Source organism: Aethalodelphis obliquidens, unplaced genomic scaffold, assembly GCF_003676395.1.
Source record: "Aethalodelphis obliquidens isolate GAN/ISIS:26980383/991018 unplaced genomic scaffold, ASM367639v1 scaffold31, whole genome shotgun sequence".
Taxonomy (NCBI): Eukaryota; Metazoa; Chordata; class Mammalia; order Artiodactyla; family Delphinidae; genus Aethalodelphis; species Aethalodelphis obliquidens.
The window spans coordinates 14,973,418-15,000,425 of record NW_020837975.1 but is presented as its reverse complement, the minus strand read 5'-3'; the positions used below and the strand labels follow the sequence as shown (position 1 = coordinate 15,000,425).

Genomic DNA, 27,008 nt, shown 5'->3' with positions numbered 1-27,008 from the left:
AGAGACGTGGAACAGACTCTTCCTAGAGCCTCCAGAAGGAACCAGCCCTGCCGACACCTTGATTTTGGACTCTGGCCTCCTTAATTATGAGAGAATAAATTTCTGTTGTTTTAAGACACCAGGTCTATGGTATAGTTTATTATGGCTGCCCTAGGAAATGAATACTCATGCGCACGCACACACAGACACACACACACTCACTCACTCACACACTCACACACACTCACAGTGGCTCTAGGCGCAGGAATGAGGTTGGTGGAGTCCCTTTTAGGGGCTGCTCTGTCTCCGTCCTCCTTCCCCTATGACTAGTCCAGTCGACACAAAAAGGCTCACGGCACCAGGCAGGAGCTCAATAATTTTTCATCTCTCCTCCCCTCCCTGGAGTTCTTAACGAGGCATCCCCCTCAAAATCTGTTCTCAAGAATGGGTAGCCATGGTTATGTGCACCAAAAGACGTGTCCAAGAAGGCTGCGGTTGCTTTAATGCTGTTAATTAAAAACTGGAAACAACCAAATGTCCATCAACAGCAGAACACATAAATCAGTTGTGGCATAACTATTCAAAGGAAGGCTACTCAGCTACGAAAAAGGAAGAACTGGTGTTGCAGAAACAATGTGGAAAACCCTCACAGACCTCATGTCCAATAAACTGGGTCAGACACAAAGACTGCATGCTCTAGGAGTCCGTTTGCATGAGGTTCAAGAATAGGCCAAGCCAATCTGTGGTGAAACAAATCAGAATAGTGGTCACTTCTCTCCTGGAGGGAATGGTATTGTCTGGCAGGGGCTTGAGGGAGCGTCCTGGGGGGCTGAAATACTCTATGCTGGATCTAGGTGGTGGTGACATGCGCGTACAAACATGAACAAATTCACCAAGCTGTACCCCTAAGATTTGTGCAATTTGGTGCACAAATCTTACACCTCAATTAAAAAAAAGTAAATTTAAAAAACTGGGTCCCCGGGAAGTCAATGACCAGAAGCCACTGGACAGCATCTTCTGGGGTGGGTGGCTGCAGAGCCTGCCTCGTCCCCATACTGCACTGGTGTCCTTGGACCTGGGACCCCTTTTGTGGCTGACGTTCCAGGATATTTGTCGACTGTAAACTTTGAGCCGGGGGCTGCCTGGGGAGGCCCTGGTGTGTCTCAGCAGCTCTGGGTGGGAATGGGTGTGCAGAGGATCCCACTGCAATCTGTTTCCCCAATTTAAGACCACATGTTATCATTTCTTTCACAAAAAGCCTACACTGAAGCAGAGCTACCTTTTTATGCAGCTTTTGCTATCTGCCAGGCACATACTAAGTATCTTTGAGGGAGGTGGCAGTGTTGCCATTTCACAGGCAAGAAAACTGAGGCTATGAGCTGTTGAGCAAATTCCCAAAGTCACACAGGAAGCTCAACGGAGGGGATTTGGCATGATAGATCCATCATACTGGGGCTGCCTGTGGGCAAGGCTATGTCTCCTGGTCAGTGTGGGCTCTGGGGTTTCTAAGTCCCTCTGCAGGAGGGATTTAGGGGAGGATCTTGTCTTGAACCCGACTCGTAGCACAGGCACTGCTTTCCTGGCCACTCAGCTGCCCCTCACCGTGGCTCTGACCGCTCTGCCTAGCTCAGGGCTCTGCCCATAGGTGTACCATAGTTTGGGACCATGGATCTGGGGGGTGAGGGAAGAAGCGGGGGAGGGCGTGGATCAGAAGGACCTGTTCCTTTAGCGACTGTGCTGGAATCAGCTCTAGAGGTTCCCACCCCTTCCACTGCTTCCTGGCCCGGCCCACTGGGTGGGAGTCAGGACCACCCAGCTAAGCCATGCCAGAGCCATGCTGAATGGAGAGCTGGACCCTGCCCCTTGCCAGGAGAACCAGCTGGGAGAGGGGCTTCATTAAGGATGTATAGAAGGGCAGTGTGCAGGGTGGCCCCCAGCACAGCCCAGGACCAGGTGCTTCCCACCCACCCGGGCCTTGCCCGCAGGAGCTGGGTCATATGATGGTGCCGAGGAGGCAGGTGTAATAGGAGCTGACATCCTCCTCGGCCTGCCCTGTGACTATATTAAGTTCTGTGCCTGGTCTCCCCTCCACCCTATCCCCAGGACTTTCCCTCCTCCCGCAGGGGATCCTGCAGTGCAGACCGAGGAGTCCTTCCTCCCCTCCATCCCATTGTCCTAGGAAAGGGGCAGGAGTTTAATGAGGTCACAGCCAGTGGGTGGGTAAGTGGAGGCGGTAAATTTAGGCCTTGGTGCTAATGAGCTGTTGTGGGGAGCAGCTTGGAGGGAGGCTGCCTGTTCCTAAGGCCTTAGCACCCCTCACACTCAGTCATCCCCCCACTGCCCCCCTCCCGCCCCCACATCACCCAGGGCTCACAAGGGCACACACAGAACACGCTCAGCAGCTGCTGAGACACGGTTTTCACTCTTGCAGGGCAACCACGTGGAGGTACCCTTGCACGTTTGCACCCCTGGGAGCCCATTACCACCCTTATAATCCTGTTCAGGCGCTCACGTTTGCACGCCCAACCATGCATGCTTGCAGCCCCATGACCTCACATGCACACCACTCACCCCCGTTCGCCGTTTCTCCGAAGCCCCCAGAAGCAGAGGAGCCCTGGGGCTGCAGGGGGGTCGGGGAATGTAGTCTGGAGGATGCAGGGCATTTGCACCCCCTGCCTAGACCTAAAGGCTCAGTCTCTTTCTCCCCCCACCCACAGTGGGACTCATCACCCCTGGGTGAGAGGCCAGAAGCCCCAGGAAGCCCTGCCTTCTACCCAGGGTGAGGGCAGAGGGCAGGGCAGGGTTTATTAATAAACTCGCTCCTGACTGGGAAGGCCTGTACAGGAGGCCCAACCTCGAGCCAATCACAGCAGAACTTTCCAGGAATGTCACCCCCAAGCAAACCTTCCTCTGACTCCAGGATTATTTCCCACCCCTGATTTCATCCTCTTGGTGTGTGGGGCTCCCGCCAGGCTGCCCTGGCTCTGCCCCACAGGCCCGCTGTCACCCGGCAGCTGCCCAGAGGTCACAGCATGTGGGCGATGGGACTGGGATTAGGACCGCTTCCTCTGTAACCCAGTCCTGCTACATCTCGCTCCCCCAAACCGAGGACCACTGAACCCTCTGTGTTGGGAGCGCAGGAGGGCCTCTGCCTCGCTACCCACTCACGGCATCACGATGCTGCCCTGGACCCCCACTCCAAGTGGGGCGGGGCCCTTAAAGCAGAGACCCTGGGCTAGCTTCTTGGCCTTGCGTCCTTGGGCGAGCAGAACGTGACTTGTCTGTGGTTCACTGTCATCATTTATAAAAGGAAGGTAAAAACGCCCTCCCAAAATCAGCTGTGAGGATGAGGAATGTGTGATGGCTGGTGTAAAGCTATAAAGGGCTGTACAAGAGTGTAGAGGAAATGGATTTTATGTCTTTGCCTCTGTCACTAATTCCATTCCCATCTCCATCACCACCACCACCATCACCGACACCTCCATCTCCTTCACACCGTCACTTCCTCTATCACAGAATCACTGCCATCGTCCTCAGCCTCCTCACACTGCTGTCCTCAGCGACCCTTCCATCACAGCCAACACGTGATCACCACTCCATTGCTCCAAGAACACTTATTCAATACCTACTGTGTTCACAACCTTTTGGAAATTACTTCTGTCCAGGGTCCCGCACGTTGGGAATGGCCTATACCTCTCACTTCCTTTAAGCCCTGACACACAGCCCATCTCTGGCAGGAACTGTTCCTTAATCTACCCTGCATTACTCAGATTTCTTCTGTACACTGTGGTTCAGCTTCACCTGTCCCCTCCCTGGTTGCTGTGTGTGTGTGTGTCTGTGTACTCACACCCACACTGTTTAAACTGGTTTCTAAAGGCAACCTCCACCCAGATATCCTACACAGAGCATGGTGGCTCTGGGTCCCACTCCTGGCTCTGACACTTTCTAGCTGTGGGACCTGGGACAAGCCAGGTCTCTTTGTCTTCCCAACTGTAAATTGGATTTAATAATCCCATGTCTCATAGAGTTGTGGTGAGGGGTGCCTGAGTTGTTGTATATACAGCACTTAGAGCAAGTGTTCAATGAACACTAGTTATTGCTGTTGCTGTTATTATTAGTCCTTCCTCCTGCCAATGCTTGACACAGGGCTTTGTGCTGTCAATGAAAATGAATATATTACTGCATACACTCTGACTTTGCAATATATCTTGGGAGGGAAGGAAGAGTTGAACCTTTCTGAGAACTGTCTCCCCACCTGCTTCCAGAAGATGCCTGAGACCTCTGGGTAAGGGGTGTGTGGTGGGTTGGGAAGGACCATGAGGGGAAGTTGGAACCAGGAAGAGTTGAGTTTGCATCCTGACTTCATCAGCGAAGCAACTATGGGCAAGTTGTCACTTATCCACCTCAAGCCTTAGTTTTCTCATCTGTAAAGTGGATCACCACCTTGGCCACTGTGAGACTATCATCTCTGTCTGTCTTGAGCACAGTCGCCACAGACAGTTCTGGATGGGACTCAGGGCCAGTATACCCTTGGGGCTCAACCTTCCCATGCAGACAATGGACAATCCCAGCAGAGCCTGCTTCCCTGAGTAGGTCGGCGAAGATGCTGAGTGATAATGGGAAGTGTTCAGAAAAGTTAAACACCCTGGGAAAGTTCCAGGAACAGTCTTAATAATGATTGGCTCGAGTGAGGTCTAGCTTGGCCTGACCTGAAAAAACACACTGTGGTCTGATCTGGGTTCCTGGAGCAGGGTGGGGGCCAAGGGGAGGAGGGCCAAGGGGTCCCTAACCGCAAGTTTGGGAAGGCCACTCTGTGCTCAGACTCCCACGTGCACCATGGTGTGATCCATAGGGGGCAGGAGGGGAAGGGCAGCTGGGACATGGCAGGACGGGGTGGGCCTGGGAAGCATGCAGCCTTTTCTGGGGTCCCTGGTACATTGATATCCACACAGCTGCAGCCACCTGAGGATTGCCCCCGCCCTGGCCATGAACCCCCAGGGAATAAACAGGGACAGCAGCCGGCTGACTGGTGTGTACTCCTGGTCCCTACCATGTAAACTCCCAGGACATATTTATGTTCTGTGGGCCTGGCCCCAGTCCCCTGCCCAGCTCAGAGGGGTCACGCCACACCAGAAATCACACATACGGGATAGCTGGATGTCTCCACAAGGTGGGAGAGGGGCTGGGAAAACCAGGGGGCGTAGTGGGGGACAGGGACCAAAGACAGCTGGAGCTGGGTGGCCAGAGGGAGAGTTGCAGAGGGGGAAGGGCGAGCAAGCGCTATCGCGGAGTCAGGCAGGGCCCTGTTCCTAGAACTGCAGGTCAGAATCCTAGCATAACCCTGGCCTGGCTGGTGACCTAGGTCACTCTGTGGTCTTCCAGGGCCAGTCTTGGCCTCGGACTCCAGGGTCACGGAGCCTAGGGCTCTGCCCAACCCACAACTGGCCTGAGAATGGGACTGCCATGCCTTTCTTTGGTTCACCTTTTCCCTACCCTCTGCCGGGCACTGTGCCACATCTCTTGTGCATTATCTCACTTAAGCCTCACCACCTGCCGGGGGGCAGGAGCTACTGCTGCCCTCATGACCCTGTGGAGGGTCATAGGGGTAAGTAAGTGACCTGAGGTGATGAAGCCTGGAAGTGTCCAGGCTGGGGCTGGAACCTGGATCTGTGACCAGAGTATTTCTGCTCTTAAGAGCCATGCGTGGCAGGCTACTGCCCTTGAGGGCAAAGTGATGCCAGTCACATAGAATCCAGGGCTCTCGAGTCCTGGGTCAACTTTCTTCCCACTGGACCAGAAACAAAGTGGTGAGGAGACACAGCCCTTCCCTCAGGGAGTCCCAGTCTGAGGGGAGACACAGCCCCGCCCTCAGGGACCCCCGGTCTGATGGGAGACACAGCCCCACCCTCAGGGAGCCCCAGTCCTGATCCCAGGGAGCACCAGTTGAAAGGGAAGCCCCTGACCTCGGGAAATTACTGACTGGCCACAACATTGGGGAGGCAGGTGGAGCCAGAGGGCTTCATACAGCTGGAGTCAGCGTGGGAAAGCTTCCTGAGGGAGGGGGCTGGCAGCCCCTTTAGGAAGGAGGAGTTGGGCAAGTGATGGGCAGCTTTTGGTGGCCCTGGAGACCAGAGCTGCATTCCCACACTACCCTGATTAGGAAACAAGGCTCATCTCTGCTCCCTGCACTGCCCCGCTTCCCTGGGTAGCACTACCATCCAGGCCCCGCCCTGCCCGCCTGGGAGGGGCAGGAGGAACACAGCCATGTGACAAGCATTCAGCTGGGAGCCGTGCATGTCTCAGGAATGACACCCAGGGTAGGCTATTTTAATCTGGGAAGTTGCCTGTTCCTCCTGCCCACCCCAAAATAACCAGGCTCCCAAAGGAACCTGCAACATCGTGGGCTGCCACCAGCCTAATGGAGCACTCCAGCCCCCGCACCTCCACTGTGGCCAGCCTCCCTCCTCAGTTGGAGCCCTCGCCTCCTGGGGCTGTATTTCCTCCCTCAGACTGGGGCTTCCTCAGGGCAGAAGCTCTGTCATCAGACTAGGAGCTCCTGGAATGCAAATGTTGTATCTCCCCACTCAGACTGGAAGCGCCTCAGAACATCCAGGCCCTGGAGCCTGCCTCCCTGGAGCCTGCGCCTCTGTCTGTCAGGTGGGTTCTAGGAAGCCTTTTTCTCCTGAGCTGTATTAGGGAGAACGCCCCTGTGATGGAGAAACCAGGTTTCCCTCCCCCATTGGCCACAAGTACTCCTGGCCAGTGGGCTCACTTGGGGCCTAGGCCATGCGTGGCAGGTCCAGGCTTCCCTGCTGCTGGCCTCATGGCGTCCTGACAGGAGGGCTCACGTGTCTCAGCATCAGCCAGCCACCTGCTGCCTCCTGCCTCCCAGAATAGGAAAGCGCTGGCCTTCTCCCATTACCCGCTGCGTGCCCCACTGCCCTTGTCCTCGGAACGGGGCTCTCACTTCTCACTGTGCTCTTCCATGGTGGATGTTGAGGGAGTGGATCCTACAGCCCTGACTGTTCTCAAAGCTGAATGACTGGATATGGCCAAAGCAGGGGTTGCTCTGGTCCTGAGCTGGGTACCAAATGGGGAGAGTGTCCACTAACTTCAGGGCTCCTTGTAAGGAACCAGTGTCCATTGGTCCTATTAAGAGTACCCCCCAGGGGCTTCCCTGGTGGCACAGTGGTTAGGAATCTGCCTGCCGGTGTGGGGGACACAGGTTCGAGCCCTGTTCCGGGAGGATCCCACATGCCGCGGAGCAACTAAGCCCATGCGCCACAACTACCGAGCCTGTGCTCTAGAGCCCGTGTGCCACAACTACTGAGCCCGTGTGCCACAACTACTGAAGCCCGCGCCCCTAGAGCCCGTGCTCCGCAACAAGAGAAGCCGCCGCAATGAGAAGCCCGCGCGCCGCAAGAAAGAGTAGCCCCCGCTCACCACAGCTAGAGGAAGCCCGTGCGCAGCAACGAAGACCCAATGTGACCAAAAACAAATAATAAAATAAAATAAATAAACTTATTAAAAAAAAAAAAAAGAGTACCCTCCACCTTCTCTCCTCCCCAGCATCCAACAAGACCCCTGGCGTGGATTAGGGGCTGGGCACGATGCTGTTGACCTAAGTAATATCATTAACTACTGCTTATTGAAGACTGAGAAACTGGGGTTCAGAGTTTAAGAAGACAGCTCCTCTCGACAGCCTCCCCTCCATTCATTTCACAAATAACCATTTTTATTTTTTATTTTTTTGTGGTACTCAGGCCTCTCACTGCTGCGACCTCTCCCGCTGCGGAGCACGGGCTCCGGACGCGCAGGCTCAGCGGCCATGGCTCACGGGCCCAGCAGCTCCACAGCATGTGGGATCCCCCCGGACCGGGGCACAAACCCGTGTCCCCTGCATCGGCAGGCGGACTCCCAACCACTGCGCCACCAGGGAAGCCACAACAAATAACCATTTTTAACTGAGCACTTACTATGTCCCAGGCATTGTTCCCCATTAGTTACTATGTTTTAATCCTCACAACATCCTACTGAGAGGAGTATAGTTGTACCATTCAAGTGTAGAGGGAATGAGCCTCAGAGAGGTTGAGTGAATTGCCTAAGGTCACACAGCAAGAAAGTGGTAGCATTGGTATTCAAATTCAGGTTGGTACAATGTTTCCTTTTACTTTTTTCAGTTTTTGGGGGGATATTTTATTGTGGAAAACTTTAAACATTCAGACAAGTAGAGAGAATAGTACAATGACCCTGCAAGCACCCATTACCAAGATAGAACAATGAACACTTTGCCAGGTTTGCTTCTTGCTTTGGGGAGCTGAAATATTTGAAAGTAAATTATTGACATTATGACATGTCACCTGCAATCACTTCGGAATGCATCTCTCAAAAATTAACCCAATTTTCTATATAAACTAGCAAGCCATTCTCACGCTGAACAAAACAAACAATTTCCTGTAATTATCTAATGCACAGATCATGTTCAACTCCCCCAAACTGAACATGGTCTTCGCTGGATCTTATCACTCGACCGCACTGCTGCCGAGCAGTGGGTGGACAGGGTTTGGAGAGACCTTTGTCAGCCTCTGTCCATTAGTTTCACTTGGGGACACAGGTCCTTCCTTCTCTTTTCCCTGTCGCTGGGGGCAAGGTTTCTAGGTAGGAGAATAAGAGGAGCCCAAGGGAACTTGGTGGGTGGTGGAAGCTTTGGGGAGGTTCAGGGGACCTCTGTCTGCGTCTCCTGGGGTGGGGACCACGGAGTGAAGTGGGTATCCTGAGGAGTTGAGAGAAGCCGTGAACTGGCAGTAGGGAACCTCAGCAGGGGCTCTGGTGCGGTCGCCCTCCTGCCAGGGGATGGGCTGTCCCAACCCACTGGGGCCTTGGGCCTGGGAGCCCCTCCCATACAGGGTCCCCTGTCCATCCTGGGCCCTCAGATCAAACAGCCCACCAGCCCTCCAGCCAAAACAGGAGCTGGAGGAAGGTCAACTTATCGGCCTCCCCTGCTCCCTCATCCTGCGGGCCTGTCTGTGGGCACTATCAGTGTCTGTGGTGAGGGAAGGGGTTGATGGGACAGGGGGCAAGGCCATCCCCGAGGTCCATTCCTGCATGGAGAGGATGCTTTTTAGCAGGATTCTGGGAGAGCCTGGGCCTCACAGGTGGCAACGAAGGGGCCTGCCAGCCAGTGACCATTTGGGGCACAGGTCTCTAAGTTCCCTTGCTGCTCCCTGCCTGTCCTATCCTTAGTCCTTTGGGGCGTGGGGATGGGAAGGACTCTTACCTACGGCAGGAGATGATGACCTCTGGGTCTTTACTCCCTGGATGAGGATGGAGGTGTTCAAGGCTGAGTCAGACCACCCTGAAGGGACAGGGGTTGCGTTTCTCTGCTCAGTCTGGGGGCTGCCAGAGGACAGAGGCTCTATTTCCCCCACTGGAGTAGAATATTCCAGAGGGCAGGGCTATGTCTCCCCCAACAGACTGGGTCCCCTGAGGCTGGGTCAACACTGACCTTCCCTCATCATCGTTACCTCCAGGGGCCCCAGAGTGAAGCCATCTCTGAGGACCCCCAGCTCCTCATTGCTCAGGAACCTGGGCAGGGCGGAGAAATAAGCTGGCTTCAACTTGCTAGCAGTGAGTAAAAGTGGGATGGTCTGGGTTATAGACCATTCCTGGTGGGTTATAGAATCTGCTTCCTTTGATGGTTTTGGGTGTGACCGCCCCTTGTTGGGGCAGGGGATGGAAGAGAGGTCTCCCCTGGGGCTCCTCCTTCCACCTCTAGAGCACCCCAGCTACCTGTCTTGTGAGACATTGCCAGGCTATGGGGGATTCAGGGTGGGGGGAGGGAGACTCAGGAGCCAGGAGTTGGACCCCAAGGGGCAGGCTCCTGAGGGAGCCCCTTCCCCTGGCCCAGCCAGGACTTGCTGGGCAGGAGCAGGAGAGAGAGGGCTCAGCCTTGGGTGGGCCTCAGGGGATGGGGGAGGACCAGCTCCTGGGAAAACATGGACCAAGGCTGCCAGATAAGTTGAGGGTGGTGAGGAGAGGGGTGGGTGGGATGGGGAGGGGCCTTCAGGGGTTCCCCAAGGGCCAAAGCTCTGAGGCCACAGGTCCACCTTCTTCAACCTGGACCCAGGAATTGGTCCCAGGAGGGTCTCCTTCAAGGAGGCTGCTCGATTGAAGCTCCCACTTCTCGCTTCTCTCCCAGACCCCTGCGTCCGTGCAGCCACACCCCAGCGCTTAACTCCCGACAGTGCCCAGGCCTGTCTCCCCAGCAGCCCAGACATTGCATATAGATCCTCTTGGTCGCTCCCCAAACACCTGCCAGTGGGCCATGCATACAGCAGGCACTTAGCAAAGCCAGCTGGCTGATGGCTCCAAACGGAATTCTTTGGTTACAGCTCTAGTTTGTCCTGAGCCAAGTGGTCAGAGAAGTGACCTTTTATCAGCACTTCCTTCCTCAGGAGGACCCCACCCCACCCTGCGCCTCTGTCTGTCAGGTCCAATCACCTTGTTCCTTTGGGTGGTCACCCAGTGGTGCACGAATACTGTTGGAGAAGCTGATGCTCAGATCCCCATCCTGGGGTTAGAGAGGGGAAAGCACCCCCAGTCTGAGGGGCGGACACAGCCTTGTCCTCAGGGAGCCCAGTCTGAGGGGACACACAGCCCTGCCTCAGGGAGCTGTAGTCTAAGGGGGGAGGCATAGCCCCTACCTTAGGGGAGACCTGTCCCTTCAGCTCCTACTCACCATCAAAGCATTGAGGGTGGGGGAGAAGGAGGGCTAGTGGCCGAGGGCTCCCACGTTGACTCTCTCCAAGTTCCTGACAGATTTCTGCTCTCAGCCAGGGCCTGGGTGAGGTGAACTCCCTCCATAGACCCTTGTGGGCTCATTTTCACGACTCAGAGCTAATGGTAGGAATGCCCACTGCCTCGTTAACCCTTGGAGATGTTCTGTGGAAGAAGGAAGCCCCACGTCCAGCACACACAGGCGCTTTCCATTCACGAATTTTTCCTACCCATTATATCAGGTGAATCTCACACTGCCACATGTCCTAATGCAGCCCCATTTTATAGATGAGGAAACTGAGACTCAGAAAGTTGAGAGGATGCCCGAAGCCCCATCTCTAGGAAGTGACAGAGGCCCAGGTCAGCTTGGCTTCAAATTGTATGTTCTTTTCAGGACTTGAGCTTAGAAGGGGGTGGCACCTCTGTTCACCTCCAACCCCCCACACCTCAGCTTATATGGTCCCACTGGGGAGTGTGGATTGGCTGTGCGATTTCTGGAGGTCTGAGTCTTGGGGCCTTTGGGGAAATGCCCTGTGGATCCTTGGGGAGACCGCAGCAGGGGGTGTGAAGCAGGGCAGGAGAGGGAGGAAGAGGGAACTGTATGAGCCACCATTGTGCAATGGGTAAGGGCTGCCTGGAGGAACAAAGGAAGCAATCTCAGTAAATAGCAACAGCCTCTGTGACCAAGCAGGCTCTGCAAACACGGACAGGCTCTGCAAACCACAGCAGGTTCTGCAAATGTGGACAGGCTCTGCAAACACGGACAGGCTCTGCAAACCATAGCAGGTTCTGCAAATGCGGACAGCCTCTGCAAACACTGACAGGCTCTGTGTTAAGGGGCCCCACAATGGCAAGGGGAATGAGGAACATTATGGAGGAGAAGACCCTGGGGTCCAGAGATGCTAAGGGAAGTTTCCACTTACCTTAGATGTGAAGGCAGGTGCTTGGTTCCCAGCAGTGGCTCAGCCTCTGTGAGGGAGCCCCGGAGGGGGACACCCAACCCTTCTCCCCTCCTCCACAGCCCTCTCCAGTGCCTCTGCCCAGTGCCCACCCACTTAGCAGGCTGCAGAGGTGCCAGGGCAGGAGGACTATGACTGGGGGAGTCCATGGAGGACACGGGGGGAGGGTCTCCCAGGTGGAAGTCGGGCCAGCTGGGGGATGGGGTAGTCTGGTCCCAGGCTGCCATGGGGCAGGCTGGAAGCCCCGTGTGCCTTTGCCCACGGCCCCTCTGATCTCCTGAGTGTCTCAGCCTCGGGAGCAGAGGAGGGAGTGGTGGGAGCAGCAAATTTTTCCGAATGGAAAATGATGAAATCTTTCTGGAAAGCTGACTTTTCCAGGCTCTGGTGGGTACAGCTGACAAGGGGAAACCTGAGCCGTGTGGGCAGGCAGGGGGTCCGGCAGCAGGGGATCAGAGGCGTCTCTCTATGACAGAGTCCTGGGAAAGCCACTCCAGAGCTAAGGAGGGCCTGCTGCCTGGGGGCTGCCTTGGTGGGGGCAGGAAGTGGGCAGCTGAGTTAAGCTTCAGTCCTTGGCCCTCTACAGTCTATGCCCAGCCCAGCAACTAGAGGGATGCTGTGACAAAGTCAGGTCCTGTCTCTCCTCAGAGTCAAGGCCAAAGTCCTTCTTGTGACCTACATGGCCCCATGTCATCCTACTCTGTTACCACTCTGCCCCCCCACTCACTCTGCTCTAGCTCCCTATTCCTCAGATTGCTGGACACACTCCTGCCTCAGGGCCTTTGCACTGCCCGTTCCCTCTGCCTGGATGCTTCTCCCCTCAGACATGCACACCCCCTCACTTCCTTAGGTCTTTGAATATCACCTTCTCAGTGAGGTTTTCCTGACCACCTATTTAATACTGCAGTCTGCCCTTCCCACTCCAGCACCTACACCTTCCCTTCTATATTACTATGCTTTATTTTTCTCCAAATAACCTCAAATTATTTCTTCTAATATATTTGTAGTGGGTGGAAGAGTGGTCCTGCAAAAGATATGTCCATGTCCAAACCCCTGGAACCTGTGAATATGACTATAGTGGGTTGAATAGTGCCCCCCCCCCACCAACTTGAGGTTCACCTGGAACCTCAGAATGTGACCTGATTTGCAAATAGGGTCTTTGCAGACGTGCTTAAGTGAAGGTTCTTGAGATGAGATCATCCTGGATTTGGGGTGGAACCTAAATCCAATACTAGTGTCCTTAAAAGAAGAGGAAAAGAAAGAGACATGGGGGAGATAGCCACGTAAAGATGGAGGTGGTCATTGGAGGGATGCCGCCGCAAGCTAAGGGACTCCAAAGATTGCCAGGAACCGCCAGAAGCTGGAAGAGGCATGATTCTCCCCTCTTGGAGCCTGTGAAGGGAGCGTGGCCCTGCCAACACCTTGATTTCAGACTCTTAGCTTCCAGAACTGTGTGGGAATAAATTTCTGGTGTTTAAGCCACCACGTCTGGGGTAATTTGTTATGGCAGCCACAGGAAATGAATGTGGCACTCTGTAATTTACTTATTTATTTTGTTTATTATCTATAAACATGCTCCCTCGCCTCAAATCTGGACTCCAGGAAGACAGGGATTTTGTTTGTTTTGCTCACTGATAGAGCCCCAGTGACTAGCACAGCACCTGGCACACAGCCGGTGCTCAATAAATGGCCATCAGATGGCTGCATGAATAAGTTAGATGAAAGCCAGGAGGGTAGGGGTGGGAGTCGGGGGTCTTCAGGGACCGACTTGGCTGCCCAATGCCTGGGCCTGCTGAGACCCGCTACTGTGCAAAGGACACCTGGGAGAAGAGGAAAGGGGGATCTGGAGTCCTCCGGGACTAGACCCCCAGGTCATCGAGATAAGCAGAGCCTTCCCTGTCCCCACGCTTCAGCCTTCCCGAGCTTGGTCCCTGCCAGAGGCTTCGTGGGCTCAGTTTCTGCAAGGAGTAGGTGCCCTCCCCCCACATCCTGTAACAAAGAAAGCCACCCCCCAAACCAACTTCAGACACCTCAACAGTTGGTACAGAGGGGCCCAAGCCCTCCCCACCGCCCTGTGCAGCCTCGACCCCAGCCCTTCCTCCTGCAGACCAGGTCTCCAGGGCCACCATGGACAGAGCACTGGGGAAAGTCATGGTCTGGGGGCTGATGGGAGAGAGTCTTGGGGGCAGGGGTGGGGCCTCATCCATCTCTAAGTGCCCAAGTCTCCATCAGGCCACTTGAGCTCTGACCTGACTTTCCTGACTCTGGAGAAACTCGGCTCTGCTGCGATGGATTAAAGATGGTCAGAGCTTCTTTGCTTCTCCTACCATCAAGAGGTAGAGTCTACTTTCCCTCCCCTTGAATCTGGCTTGGCCTTGTGCCTTGCTTTGATGGAAAAAATGCAGCAGAAGTGAAATGGTGTCTGTTCCAAGCTTAGCCCTTGAAGGGCCTAGTGGTTCCCCTCCCTTCTTCTCTCCCTTTCCTCTCTCCCTCCTTCCCACTCAGTTCCCACCATACTGGAGGGAAGTCTAGGCTGTTCTCCGGGAGAGAGAGGCCCTGGAGGATGAGACGCTAAGTGGAGGAGAGTGGAGGCCCAGCAGGTGGCGTGGAGGCCTAAGGTTTGTGAGCGAGGCCACTTGGACCTTCCAGCTGAATGCAGCTGATGCAATGACCTAATCCCAGGTGAGACTTGCAGGACAGCCAGGACAAACTCCAGAAATGTGAGAAATGAAGAAACCGTTGTTGTTTTAGTCTCTACTATGTTGGGGAATGGTTTATTTGCAGCCATAAAAACCTTAGAGGGCTGTGTCTCAGAGGCCCCTCTCACTCCAGCATGGTAGGATTCTGGACACCCTAGGGGGTGTGCAGAGAAACATCTCTCAGACTCCATAGACACAAGGTCTTGAGCTGGAAGGACTTCGCCAATTCTAGAATGCTGAACATCCAGGGAGGCCACGCCCACCCGTTCCTCAGCTCCTCTCCACATCACCTCCCATTGGAAAGCTTCCCTCCAAGTTCACGGGCCTTGGCCCAGCTCCAGCCCAGGACTCTAGGGTGTGGGCAGAGGGTAGGGGGCAAAGCCAGAAAAAATGCCTGGCGTAACTGGCAGTCCCCCCCGTCTCTGTGTGCCCCCAACCAAGGTTGCAGGCTGGAATGGCCAGGCATAGGATCTTGTGCATCTCCCTGCCTCCAGGATGGGCATGTCCTGGCTGAGAACCTCCTTCCATGCTGCAGAGGGTGACCACGATGTTCCCCCACCCCAGGATCCAAACCCCCAAGCCCTAGCTCAGTGGGGGATTCTCCACATGACCTTGAGCAATTTATCATCCTGGAATTTCTTCCAGGAAGACTGGAAACTTCCTTAGGGCTGGCTCTCCCATCTCTGCCATCCCAGCGTTCTCTGCAGAAGTGGTGCTGATGCGGACCTCCCTCCCTCCCTCCCTCTTCCTGCCTCCCCTCCTCTCCCTCCGTCCCCTCCTTCCCTCTCTCCGTTGTCCCTTCTTCTTTCCTCCCTGTGGGGAAGCTGTTGAATCTCTCTCAGCCTCAGTGTCCTTATCTATCAAAGGGGAATCATAACACCCGCCGTGGGGAGGGTAGTCAGGATTAAATGAGGAGGTGGGAAGGAGGGATGGGATGGAGGACAGTGTCTCAGGGCCTGAGCAGGGGGAACCCACAGGGGAAAGACCTGCTACAGCCTCATTTCCGCAAGTCGTGGGCCACCTGTGGGCCCATTCTGAGCCTGTCCTGAGCCTTTGAGCCTCTTCTGAGCCCGCCTGCCCGTTCTGTGCCCTGCAGGCCTGTTTTCTCTAACTTTGATGTGGGCCTGGGTGAGGGGCCTGCTTGGCCTGCATGTGACACGGAGTGGAGTGGCTGGACGCAGCGTGAGGCGGTGCTCATCACCCTGGGTAAACATCCTTCCTCCGCCCCAGCGTGAACACTGCTGGTCCTCCCTTGTGTGGTGGACAATGGTCACCTTGTGTGAGTGAGAAGGAAGAGTGGGGACTTGTCATTGCTGATTTGGGCAGGGCCCCAAACAGGCTCGGAAAGGGCCAAGCCACGGGGGGCCTGGGCAGCCCCTGCCGATGTCTGGGGCCGGCGGGTAGGAAGGAGGGCGCTGGGGGTGCGGCCCGGCCACAGAGAGCGAGACACCGAGCAGGGAGAAGGTGGAGGAGCCCGAAGGAGATGCTGGAGAAATGAAGGGAGGCCGCTGGCTGGGCAGGAAACAAGTGCGTGCGGAGAGGCTGGGCGGGGCCCGGAGAAGCCAGGCACTTTGCGGAAGGCTCTGGCTACAGTTCCAGGCAGAATGAGCTCTGCTTCCTTCCAGGCCCAGGCCCCCTGGTGAGGGAAGCAGGGCGGGGCCCGGAGAAGCCAGGCACTTTGCGGAAGGCTCTGGCTACAGTTCCAGGCAGAATGAGCTCTGCTTCCTTCCAGGCCCAGGCCCCCTGGTGAGGGAAGCACTTGAGGAGCGAAGCCAGCCCGGCCCTTGCGCTGGACAGAGCAGAGCAGAACTCTGAAACCTGGCTGTGTACTTAGAACTTGCCCACTTCCACACTGAGAGGCCAAGTTTGAGCTTTCTCTGGCCGCAGGAAAATCTTTCTCACATCTCTCAAAAGCTGGCCCTGCAGGCAGCTGCGGGTGGTGCTGAGAGCTCGATGGTGGCAGCAAGGAGGAGGCCTGCGCTGGACGCTGGGGTCCACGTTCCTCTATGCCCCACGACTCTGAGCCCTCCACACAGGTGCCGTCAGACGGAGCCTTACCTGGGCCCAGAGCCTCCCGTCTCCCTCCTGAGGCCTCTCCGAGGTCCTGCGTGAGAACCTCAGCCTGTGCATGCCTGAGACCTGCTGAGGTCCCCCGGTGTGCACACCTCAGAAGGGAGGCCCACGGGGACACTTTTGCTCAGTGGAGGGACAGAAGCCAACAAACAGATAAATGTTTCCCTATTTGCCCTCCTGGGCAGACAGTTTTGAGATACATTTCCTAAGGCTCTTTAATAGGTCCCTGTGGGGTCACCAGTCACCCACAGGGGTAGCTAATGCGCTAAAACCTCCTGGTATTGGCTGACCCTCCTTCCCTGTCTCACTCTGTCTCCTGCCCTCATCCTGCACCCCTGCTCCCTGGGGTCACTTCCCAAATAAATTATCTCCACTCCAGTCCAAAGCCCCCGCAAGCCCCGCCCTTGGAGGAAACCAGGCTGAGATAGAGGCATCCTCTCTGAAAGAGTCTAATTCCTGGGGGCCGGGGTAGGAGGCAAGTGGGAGTATGGCCTATGGAAGGCACCCCCCCTAGCCTTCTCCCAAGTGTAATATTGTAAAGCACAGCTTGGGAATTCCCTGGCGGTCCAGTGATGAAGACTCTGTGCTTCCGCTGCTGAGGGCCTGGGTTCGAACGCTGGTCAGGGAACTAAGATCCTGTAAGCTGCACTGTGCAGCCAAAAAGATAAAAAGCACGGCTCTAGGCTGGCTCCTCCCTGTGTAGAGCTCGCAGTAACGACGACTCGGTGTTTGCCTCGCCACCCTGTGGACTCCACGGGGCGTGAGCATCTCCCTGGATCCCGTCAGCCTGAGGGAGAACCTCCGGACAGGTGCTTTGAATAATTAAGTGTACAGTTGACCCTTGAACAATGCAAGTTTGAACTGCACGGGTCCACTTACAGGCGAACATTTTTCAGTAGTAAACACTACGGCACTACATGGTCCGTGGTTGGGCAGATGCGGAGGAACCGTGGATGCGAGTGAACCGCAGATGCAGAGGGCTGACTATGAATTATACGTATATTAACGCTCCCCCCCCCCACCAGGGTGGGGCATTGTTCAAGGGTCAACAGTATTTTGCAGCAGTGTCCGGTGCAGGCGCGTCCCCTCTCCCAAGGCCCTGCTTTGGGGATTTGGTGGTGGTGAATGGGCCTGGCTCAGCCTCTGGTTCCCAACTCCTGGAGGCGAGGATGGGTCTCCTCCATCTGGCTCCTCCTGCCTGCAGGCCTTTGTTAGCAGAGACTCAGACTGCTCTGCTGGGAGCTCATGCCCATGGACCCCATCCCAGACGGGGGCTCTGAGAAAGCCCTGCTTCCCTCTTCTGATGCCTGTGGGACAGCAGTGCTGTTGTCGTGGGAACTGGGCCAGGTTAGCCTGCAGCCAGGGCCTGGGAACACAGGAGTATTGGGTGGGAAGCTGGCTGGACCCGGGGTCTTGACTCTGACCCCACTCCAGGGATAGCCCATGTCTCCTTCTGACCTTTGGGGCATGAGGAAGCCCTGGTTTCCTCCCCAATCCAGACTTGGGCTGGCAGGGTCGCCAGGCCTCCCCCCTCTCCAGAGGCCTTCATTTCCCCCCTGCTCGGCTTCTGGCTGGAGCAGAGGGGATGCTTTCTCCTCAGCCTGGGGATCTCCTGCCTGAGTTCCTCTTACTCTTCTATGTAACTTGCCCTGTGCTCCCCCAACTCCTCCCCCTCCACCCACTGCACTTCTCAAGGTGTGTTGAGTGAATGGGAACAAAGGAAAGGGAGGGTGAAGAGCGAGGGAACCCCAGCTTGGGGGTACGTCCCCCTGGAGGGGGCAGCAAGGCCAGGGGCCAGGGGGTGTGAGTGGCAGACGTTGTTTTCCCCAAATCTCCCATCCTACAGTTCCTTGCCACACACTTGTCAAGAGGTGGAGTCTGGTCCCTCTCCCCTTGAATCTGGGTGGGTTTGTGACCTGTCTGTACCCAACAGAAAGTGGCAGAAGAGACACTGCGTGACTCTCAAGGCTAGGACAGAAAGGATGTCAAAACTTCCACCTTGCTGGCTGGAAGCTCACTGCTGGAGCCCAGAGGCTGCCATGCTATGAGGAAGCCCAAACTAGCTCGTGTGGAGAGACCAGGTGGCCAGGCCCTGACTACGTGAAGAGTCCAGACGTCCAGACAGCCTCCTGCTGCTCCAGCTCCGGCCACCATCGGACTAAAACCACAGGACAGAACCCAAGCCTGAACGCTTCCCAGGCGCTTCCCAGGCCCCTGACCCACGGGCACGGGAGAGGCTATCAAACGACTTGTTGTTTTAGCCACTCAGTTCTGTGGTGCTCCGTTACGCAGCATTAGCTGACCGGGTACGATGATGGAAGCTTCATCAGTGGCAGGATGTGGCCTGGAGTCCCAACATCTCTGCCACCAACTGGCCCTTGCAGGACCCCTCCGCTCTGGACCTCGATTTCTTTTCTGAACACTGAAGGGCTCAGACTAGCTGCGCCCTGAGGCCCAGTTCCCCACATTGCTGGACAGTAAAGTCTGGATAAAGTGCTTCCCGCTGCCCGCTGCCTCCTCTGTATAAACCCTCCTCCTATAAACTCCTCCTAAAGGTCCAGTCCCCAAGCGCCACCTCCCTCATGAAGTGCTCTGATTTCTCTCTAGCAGAGCACCTAGCACACAGGCAGTGCAGCTGCTCCTCTGCCCCTCTTGGGTGCCTGGGTCTGTGAGAGTGTCATTACGCGGTGAGATCTTGAACTTCAAGGGTCGTCTTTCTCTGCTGTGTTTCCCCCACAGCTTTAGAAACAGTGCCTGGTGCATAGTTGACGCCCCCACTGAAACTAGTTAAATGAATGAATGAATGATGTCGACTACCCCTCGGACTGTCACTACTGAGAACTTGCTGTGTGCCAGGCACTCTGTTAACCTCTTTACAAATATCAACTCGTTTTCATTTTCATAACAACCCTGTGAGGTGGGTAGCATTCGCAACCTCATTTTACAGTTGAGGAAACCAAAGCACAAGTTTAAGGAAGGTTAAGTAACTTGTCCAAGGTCACACAGCTAGTAAGGGGCAGAGCCAAGTTTGGAGCCCAAGGACTGTGCTCTTAACCACGACATCATGGTGCATTTTATAGGTGAGGAAACTGGACTGAAGACCTTAAGCAAGCCGCCTAGTCACATAGTTGGAAAGGGGTGGAGCTGAGATTTTGATTTGCTTCTGTTTGCAGAGGGCTGTGCCCCTAACCACTGGGTGCCCTTGTCCCATATTCAGGGCTCTCATTCCTCATGCCACCCGTGTGGGTGAGGTCGGCTCCTGCTGAGAGGGCAGGCAGGGGACAGGGAGACAGGATCACAGCCTGGAGAGGGCTGTTGTCCCCTCCGACTTGAGGATGACTGTGCAATTAGGGGCCCTGGGCGTGAGCGGCCCTTCTCTTCAGCCCTGGGCAGGATGCTTTGTGCAGGGAGGACCCTCAGCTGCCAGATGTGGCCGTGTTCTCAGGCCTCCCCTCCCTCTCGTACTTTCCCTCCAGCCGGATGTCAAACCTCTTATCTCACTGGGTGTGCATTGCCTCTGGGCTGTGTGAGGACGCGCTGGCCCAAGAGGGGTCAGTGACTCAACCGGGGTCTCCGTCGAGGCCCAGAGGGGCAGGGGTCTGACTGGGGCTGCATTTCACTTCCCGCTTGGCCAGCTTGTCGCCACACTCGCTGTCATCGCTTGCTCTGCGGGGGTCTAGGCCGGGAGACTTTCTGGGGCCTCGAGTTCTGAGTGCACAGAGAGACGACTTTGGGGCCGAAGTCCTGCCCACAGCCGTGAGGGAGCTGCCACCGTGGTCACGTAGCTTCCCTGGAGCCAGTTGTCTTTGTGGAAACTCGGGCAGGGGCAGAGCTGCTGTGTGCTCCTGACACCCCTGGGTGGGTGGCAGCGGGGCTCGGGACCCCAGATCTGGGTGTCTGGGGTTGAGGGCATTTGCATGCATCTGTTGGGAGCAGTCAGTCAGGCGTGGGGCCCTAGCAAGAAGGTGCGTTAGGCTCCTGTGTCCCCTGTGTCAAAGAAACAAAATCCTTCCCCTTGCAGTTATTCAGGCAGAACTGGACTCAGAAACAGATTACTGAACCAGGAGACTTGGATGAGACTGTTCAGAGTAGCGCTGTTGATGACAGTAGGGCTAGAAGCCACCCATGTGCTCATCAGCAGCAGAGTGGATGAATGGGATGTGGCTGTGTGGTCACAGGATGAAATATTAGACAGCAGTCAAAACGAATGACCTTCTCTAACTTGCAACATTATGCATGAATCTTGGCAACATAAAATTGAAAGGGAAAAGTCCCATGGGATTATGTTCCACACGATACTCTTTTTATAAAGTTAAAAACCTTAAAATTTAAAAATGAATTTTATGGAATCCATATAGATGCAATTAAACTCTATAAAGCATTAAGTAAGGGAAGGACGGAGAGCAGATTCAGATGAGTTACCACAGGTGGAGGGACGGGGAGGAATGAGGGGGCCAAGGTTAGATGTGGTTATTGTCAAGAACTAGCTATTGTTCTGGGTGGTGGGTTTATGGACGCTTATTGCATTATTAAAACCAACTAACTAACCGATGTAAATCAAATTGGGCTGCGCATGGACCACTGAGTATCATAGATCACGGGTTCTGTACTGAGGTCCAAACAGAAGAAGAAAACAAAGCAAAACAAAAGGCATAAACTGGGAAGGCTCACGTCCCCACAAGAGAAGGCATCAGGAAATGATTGAATGGTGGGGGGCAAGAGCTTGGTAGCTTGGAGACCCATGGGTCCCAGCTCTGGGACCCTGGGAAAGGGCCTTGTACTCATTTTCTATCGCTACATAACAAATCACCATAAACTTAGCTTAAAACCACACCAATCTGTTATCTCACAGTTTCTGTAGGTCAGAAGTCTGGGCACAGCATAACTAGGTTCTTTGCTAAAGGTATCACCAGGCTGAAATCAAGGTGTTGGCTGGGACTGCAATCACATCCGAGGCCAAGTTCCTCGCAGCTGTAGGACTGGGGGCCTCGCTTAGAGACCACTGCTGTTCCCTGCCATGTGACCCTTTCCATAACATGGCAGTTTGCTTCCTCAAGGCCAACAGGAGAACACCTCTGCTATTTTGAACCCCTCTGAGTTCTTTCATCTGTGTCCTCTGATCTCTCACCTGATTAGGTCAGGCCCACCCAAGAAAATCTCCCTTGTGATTAACTCAAAGTCAACTAGTTGGTTAGGGACCTTAATTACATCTGCAAAATCCCTTCATCTTTGCCATGGAATGTGATCTAATCACAGAAATGATATCTCATCATATTCATGGGTACTGACCGTACTCAAGAGGAGGGGATTTCACAGGGTATGGATGCCAGGAGGTGGGAATCTTGAGGACAGTCTCAGAATAATGCTTACCACAGCTCCTTTCCAAGCCTTGGTTTTCTCCTTCATGAAGTAAGGAGTATAATCTCTATCCTGTAGGTATTTAGGGAAGATTATATGAGATGAGGTATGCGGAAGTGCTGTCATTCATTCAGAGATACTTAGAGAGGGCCTGCTGCATGCCAGGTGGGCCCCTGGGAGCTCACTGAACATAGCAGTGTGCAACATGGATGTGGTCCCTGTCCTCATGGCGCTGATAGTCTGGTGGAGGAGGCAAGTATTAGCTGAACAAATGAAGACAACAGTGTGATATGCAGGATCTTTATGCTGAAAACTACAAAATGCTGTTGCAAGAAATCAATGAAGGGACTTCCCTGGCGGTTCAGTGGTTAAGACTCTGCACTTCCACTGCAGGGGGCACAGGTTCAATCCCTGGTTGTGGAACTAAGATCCCACATGCCATGTGGCATGGCCCCCCCCCCCAAAAAAAAAAGAAATCAATGAAGACCTATATAAATGAAAAGATACACTTCCAATCCATGAATTGGAAGATTCAATGTACTCAAGATGTCAATTTTCCCAAAGTGAACTGTAGATTGGACACAATGCCAATCAAAATTCCAGCAGGAGTTTTTTGGGAGGTTAGATATTAACAAGTGGATTCTAAAATTCATGGAAAGGCAAAGAACTAGAATAACAAAAACAATTTTGAAAAACAAAAGGAATAAAGTGGGAGGAATCTACTCAATTTTAAGACAACATAAAACTACAGTCACCAATACAGTCATCAAGGCAAATCAATAGACACATAGATCAATGAAACGGAATAGAATGTCCAGAAATTGATGCACACAAATGTGATCAACATGCGCAAAGGTACAGACGTGTCGGTGGAGAGTGGATAGTCCTTTCGACAAATGGCATTGGAGGGACTTCCCTGGCGGTCCAGTGGTTAAGGCTCCGCGCTTCCACTGCAGGGGGCACTGGTTCGATCATTGGTCGGGGAGCTAAGATCTCGCATGCCATGCGGCATGGCCAGAAAACAAAACAAAACAAAAAAATAAACAAATGGCATTGTAGCAGTTGGTCACCCATGAGCAAAAAAAAGTAAACGTTGACTTAAATACAAAAAGCAAATCAAAATGGATCAGAGATCTAAATGTAAAACATAAAACTATAAAACTTTTGGAAGATCACATATGTGAAAAATCTTCATGACTTGGGGTGATGTGAAGGGCTTTAAAAATGATACCAAAGTCATGATTCATGAAAGGAAAAATTGATAAATTGGACTTCATTAAAATTAAAAACTTTTGCTGCACCAAAGACACTGCCAAGAGAATGAAGAGACAAACTGCAGAGTGGGAAAAAATCTCTGCAAACTGCACATCCAGCAAAGGACTTCTATCCAGATTCTGTAAGGAACTCTCATAACTCAATAGCAAGAAGATAAGCCACCCAATTAAAAAATGAACAAAGGACTTGTGCAGACACTTCACCACAAGGATATAAGGATGACAGACGAAGGCATGACGAAGATACTTAACATCATTAGCCATGAGGGAAACACAAGTGGAAATCTTGATGAGATACACTGCTCGCCTATTAGGGTAGCTGTAATAAAGACTGTTGACAGAAGCAAGTGCTGATGAGAATGCAGAGGAACTGGGACCCTCATATACTGCCGGTGGGAATATAAAATGGTACATGCACTTCGAGAAACGGTATGTTCGTTTCTTGTGAAGTTAAACATACGCTTCCCATGTGACCCAGCAATCCTGCACCTACGTATTTACCCCAGAGAAATGAAAACTTTTCTTCACGTGAAAGTTCATGAATGTTCATAGCAGCTTTATTTATACTAGCTGAAGCTGGAAACAAGCTAAATGTCCTTCGGTGAGTGAATGGTTAAATAAAGTGTGGTACATCCAAACAATGGAATACTACTCGACAGTTAAAAGGCACTATATGGAGACAGGCAACAACTTGGATGGATCACAGACGTTTATACTCAGTGAGAGAAGCTAGTCTAAAGGTTACATACTGCATGACTCCATTCATTTGACAGTTTAGAAAAGACAAAATTATAGTGATGGAAAACAGATTAGTGGTTGCCTGGGTTATGGGTGTGGTGAGGGTATAACTTATTATAAAGGGATAGCATAAGGGATTTTTGGGGGATGAGGGAACTGTTCTATATCCTGATTGTGGTGGAATCTATACATATGTTAAAATTCATAGAACTGTATACTAGAAGGAAAAGAAAGTAAACTTTACTGAATGGTAACTAAAAATAATAACAACAAGAAAAAAGCCCAGTGTGGACAAGTGCTCTAGGAAAGAGATGCTTGGCCCTTGGGAAACAGACTCATGTTTCAGAAATGAAGCGAAAGCAAGGTAGATGCCCAGAAAATGCTTGGAAGATGCCCAAAGCCAGGCCTGCCTTGACCTGGAGTGGGTGGCCTGCAGGCCTGGGAGGGCCAACTCCAGACCCCACCTCGTGGCCAGACCTTGCTCAGAGCCGCCCAGAGGGGCTGGGTCTTCAAGGGTGGAGGAGGAAGCAGCTGCTCTGATGGAGATCCAGCTCCCTCTCCTGAACTGTCAGGTGGCCCTCAGCCATGACCTACTTTTCCTACCTGTCAGTGCAGGTGAACACGCCGCCCACAGCTATTTTTATCCCAGAGGAATTCCCAGCTATTTTTACCAGCCCGGCATGTGGGAGAGTTGGATTGTGGGAGATCCTGATGGACATTCCTTACCCTCCTTCTCCCAGTGAGGACCATGCTGCCTTCCCACAACCACCCCTGCCCCAGGTGTCTCCCCTGCTGTAAATCCTGCAAGAGCTCCCCATTGCCTACAGGATAAAGTTCAAACTCTTTAATTGAACATTTGAAGCTCTCTCTACCTGGAACCCAGCTTCCCTTTGGCCTCATGTCACTCCATACCTCACAGCCATCCCACCCAAGGGGCTAACCAACCGGGCCCCTTGCCAGATGCTGACGAGGCCTCTCAGTTTCCTGCCTGTGCACTTTCCCTTCTGCCTCTATTCAGCCCAGCACCTGTACCACTTCCTCCATGGAGCCCTCCTTGGTTCTTCAGCTGGCGGGGATTGTGCCCTCTCCTAGAGAACTATTGTCCTAAAACCATTTATCTGGCACTCTCTGCTCCTCTGCCTCAGGGGATATCCATCTATCCGAGGGTCTCTCTTTTCCTGGTTCTTGGGGCTGGCCCTTGCCCACCTCTACCCCTGCACAGAATGTGTGTGAAGGATGGAGAAGGGTGCTGCTGCCTCTCTTGCATCCTCCAGGCTGCCTCGCGTGCCCGGGCCCTGGGATGCCCGTCCTCCCCAGGGCAGGGTGAGGGCTCTGCCATCTTCTGGCTGCTAGGCCCTCTGCCTCTGTGAATCAGGGCCTGCAATGGGCTCAGCACTTCTTTAAGTGCTCTGGGGAGGGTGTGGGGGAGGAATTCAGGGGAGCCATGCCCATCAGAGGGAGCCTGGTAGGCAGACCTGAAGCTCCAGGGACTATACAAGCGGTGGGGCGTGCCTGGCGACCCCCAGAGGTGCACCCCACTGCCCCTCAAACCACTGCCCCGTCTTTGTCCTCTTCCTGGAGAACGCCCCCCACCTCCACTTCCCGCCGCGTGGCCTGCCTTCTGCTCCTCCTCACCCCTGGTCCCCGCCCTGCGGGCCCTGCCAGGACCTCCTGAGCACCAAATCCGCCGGGCGCTGCTGAGCTCCTATCTCCCTGGCCTGAGCCTCTGCACACTGACCTCACGCGTTCCCCTGGTTCTCCTCCTCCATCTCCATGAACGCCTCCCACCTCTGTGGTCCTGGAGAGGCCGGAAGTCCTTAGGGTAAGACTGGGCTCTCCCTTCCCCCTGAATCCCCTCAAGGCCTCAACTGTCAACACTGGCCTCCAAATCCTTTCTTCTGCCTCAGGTCGTTTTCCCCGAGCTGCCGACCCCTGAAATTCTCAGGGCCTCTGAAACTTAACATGGTCTAAACTCAACTCATCCCCTCCTTCGGTAACTCAGTCCTTCTCTGCCCCACCCCCTGGCCTCTCCCTCACCCTTCTGACCCGGCTTCCTAAGAACCCCGGGTCAGGCCTCCTATTTCCCAATTACAGCAGCCACTCCTGCTCTGGCTCCCTGCCTCCTGCTTTTCCCATTCCCACTCATCCTCCACTCAGCAGTCAGCACAAACCTGGCCAGACCTTCTTTAAAGTCTTGTTTACAGAATGAAGTGTCAGAGTCTCAGGAAGGAGGCAGGGGCGTGTAGCATCAGGTGAGGCCAGGCTGTCGGGGGCACGTCCTGCTGGCTGTGGGGCTCGGGCAAGTGACTTTCTTGTTTTGGAGCCTCCACTTCCTCGTTTGTCTGGCATATCCACCCCTGGGGCAGTTGTGAGCACCAAATGAGGCAATAGGTGTGATGGGTCTGGAAGGTGCTGGCCTGCAAGGAGCACTCCATGTACGTGGCCGTCGGTGTTATCAGCCAGCTGCATCCTTTCGCCTGGCTCTCTGCAGCTTTGACCCTTCTTTCCCACGTGGCCATGAAGCCAAACTGAAAAGCCTCTACGCCCCTGACCTTGCTCTTCTTTCTGCAGCAGATGCCTCCTCCTACCTGCCCACCTAGCTGACAACTTTTCCTACTTCATTCATGGCCCACTGGGAATCCCATGTCTTCTGTGTAGCCTTCCAGAGCTGATGCCTCCCCAGGGCTCACCTCAAGGTGCCTCCCCAGGGCTCACCTCAAGGGAATGGAACGCCCCATCCCCCATGACCCCTGGGGCCCATGCCTGAGCCCTTCCTGTGGTTCCAGCATCCAGGGCTGTATCAGGGCCCTCGAGGGCATAGTGGGAGGCCTGTCAGAACACCCTATCAGAGTCTCGGGGACCCCAGGCCCCAGGAGAGGGTGTGACCCGGGAGGGGTCCTCCAGCTTGAGGCCTTGGTGTGAGAGGGCTGTCCACACATGTCTTCCCAGTGGACTTGGGTCACTAAGCGCCCACCGAGGAGGCCTGGGTCCCCTCTGGGGGGAAAGCAGTGCTCTCTCCCTGGCGTCACGTGTGGCTGTTAGCACTGTCCGGGTCAGGCCCCACAGGGAGCTCACTCAGACTGCACGGGGCTGCCCCTACCTTCCAGGACACCTTTGGGGCAGGTAGGGAATATGGAGGCAGAGGTGGGTGGGAC

At 54.3% G+C, this 27,008-nt stretch overlaps 1 protein-coding gene across 1 annotated transcript in view; it reads right to left on the bottom strand.

Annotated features, from left to right (window-relative positions):
- The window catches only part of LINC03040 (long intergenic non-protein coding RNA 3040), a 56,164-nt gene that overhangs the window by 7,128 nt on the left and 22,028 nt on the right, over window positions 1–27,008 (bottom strand).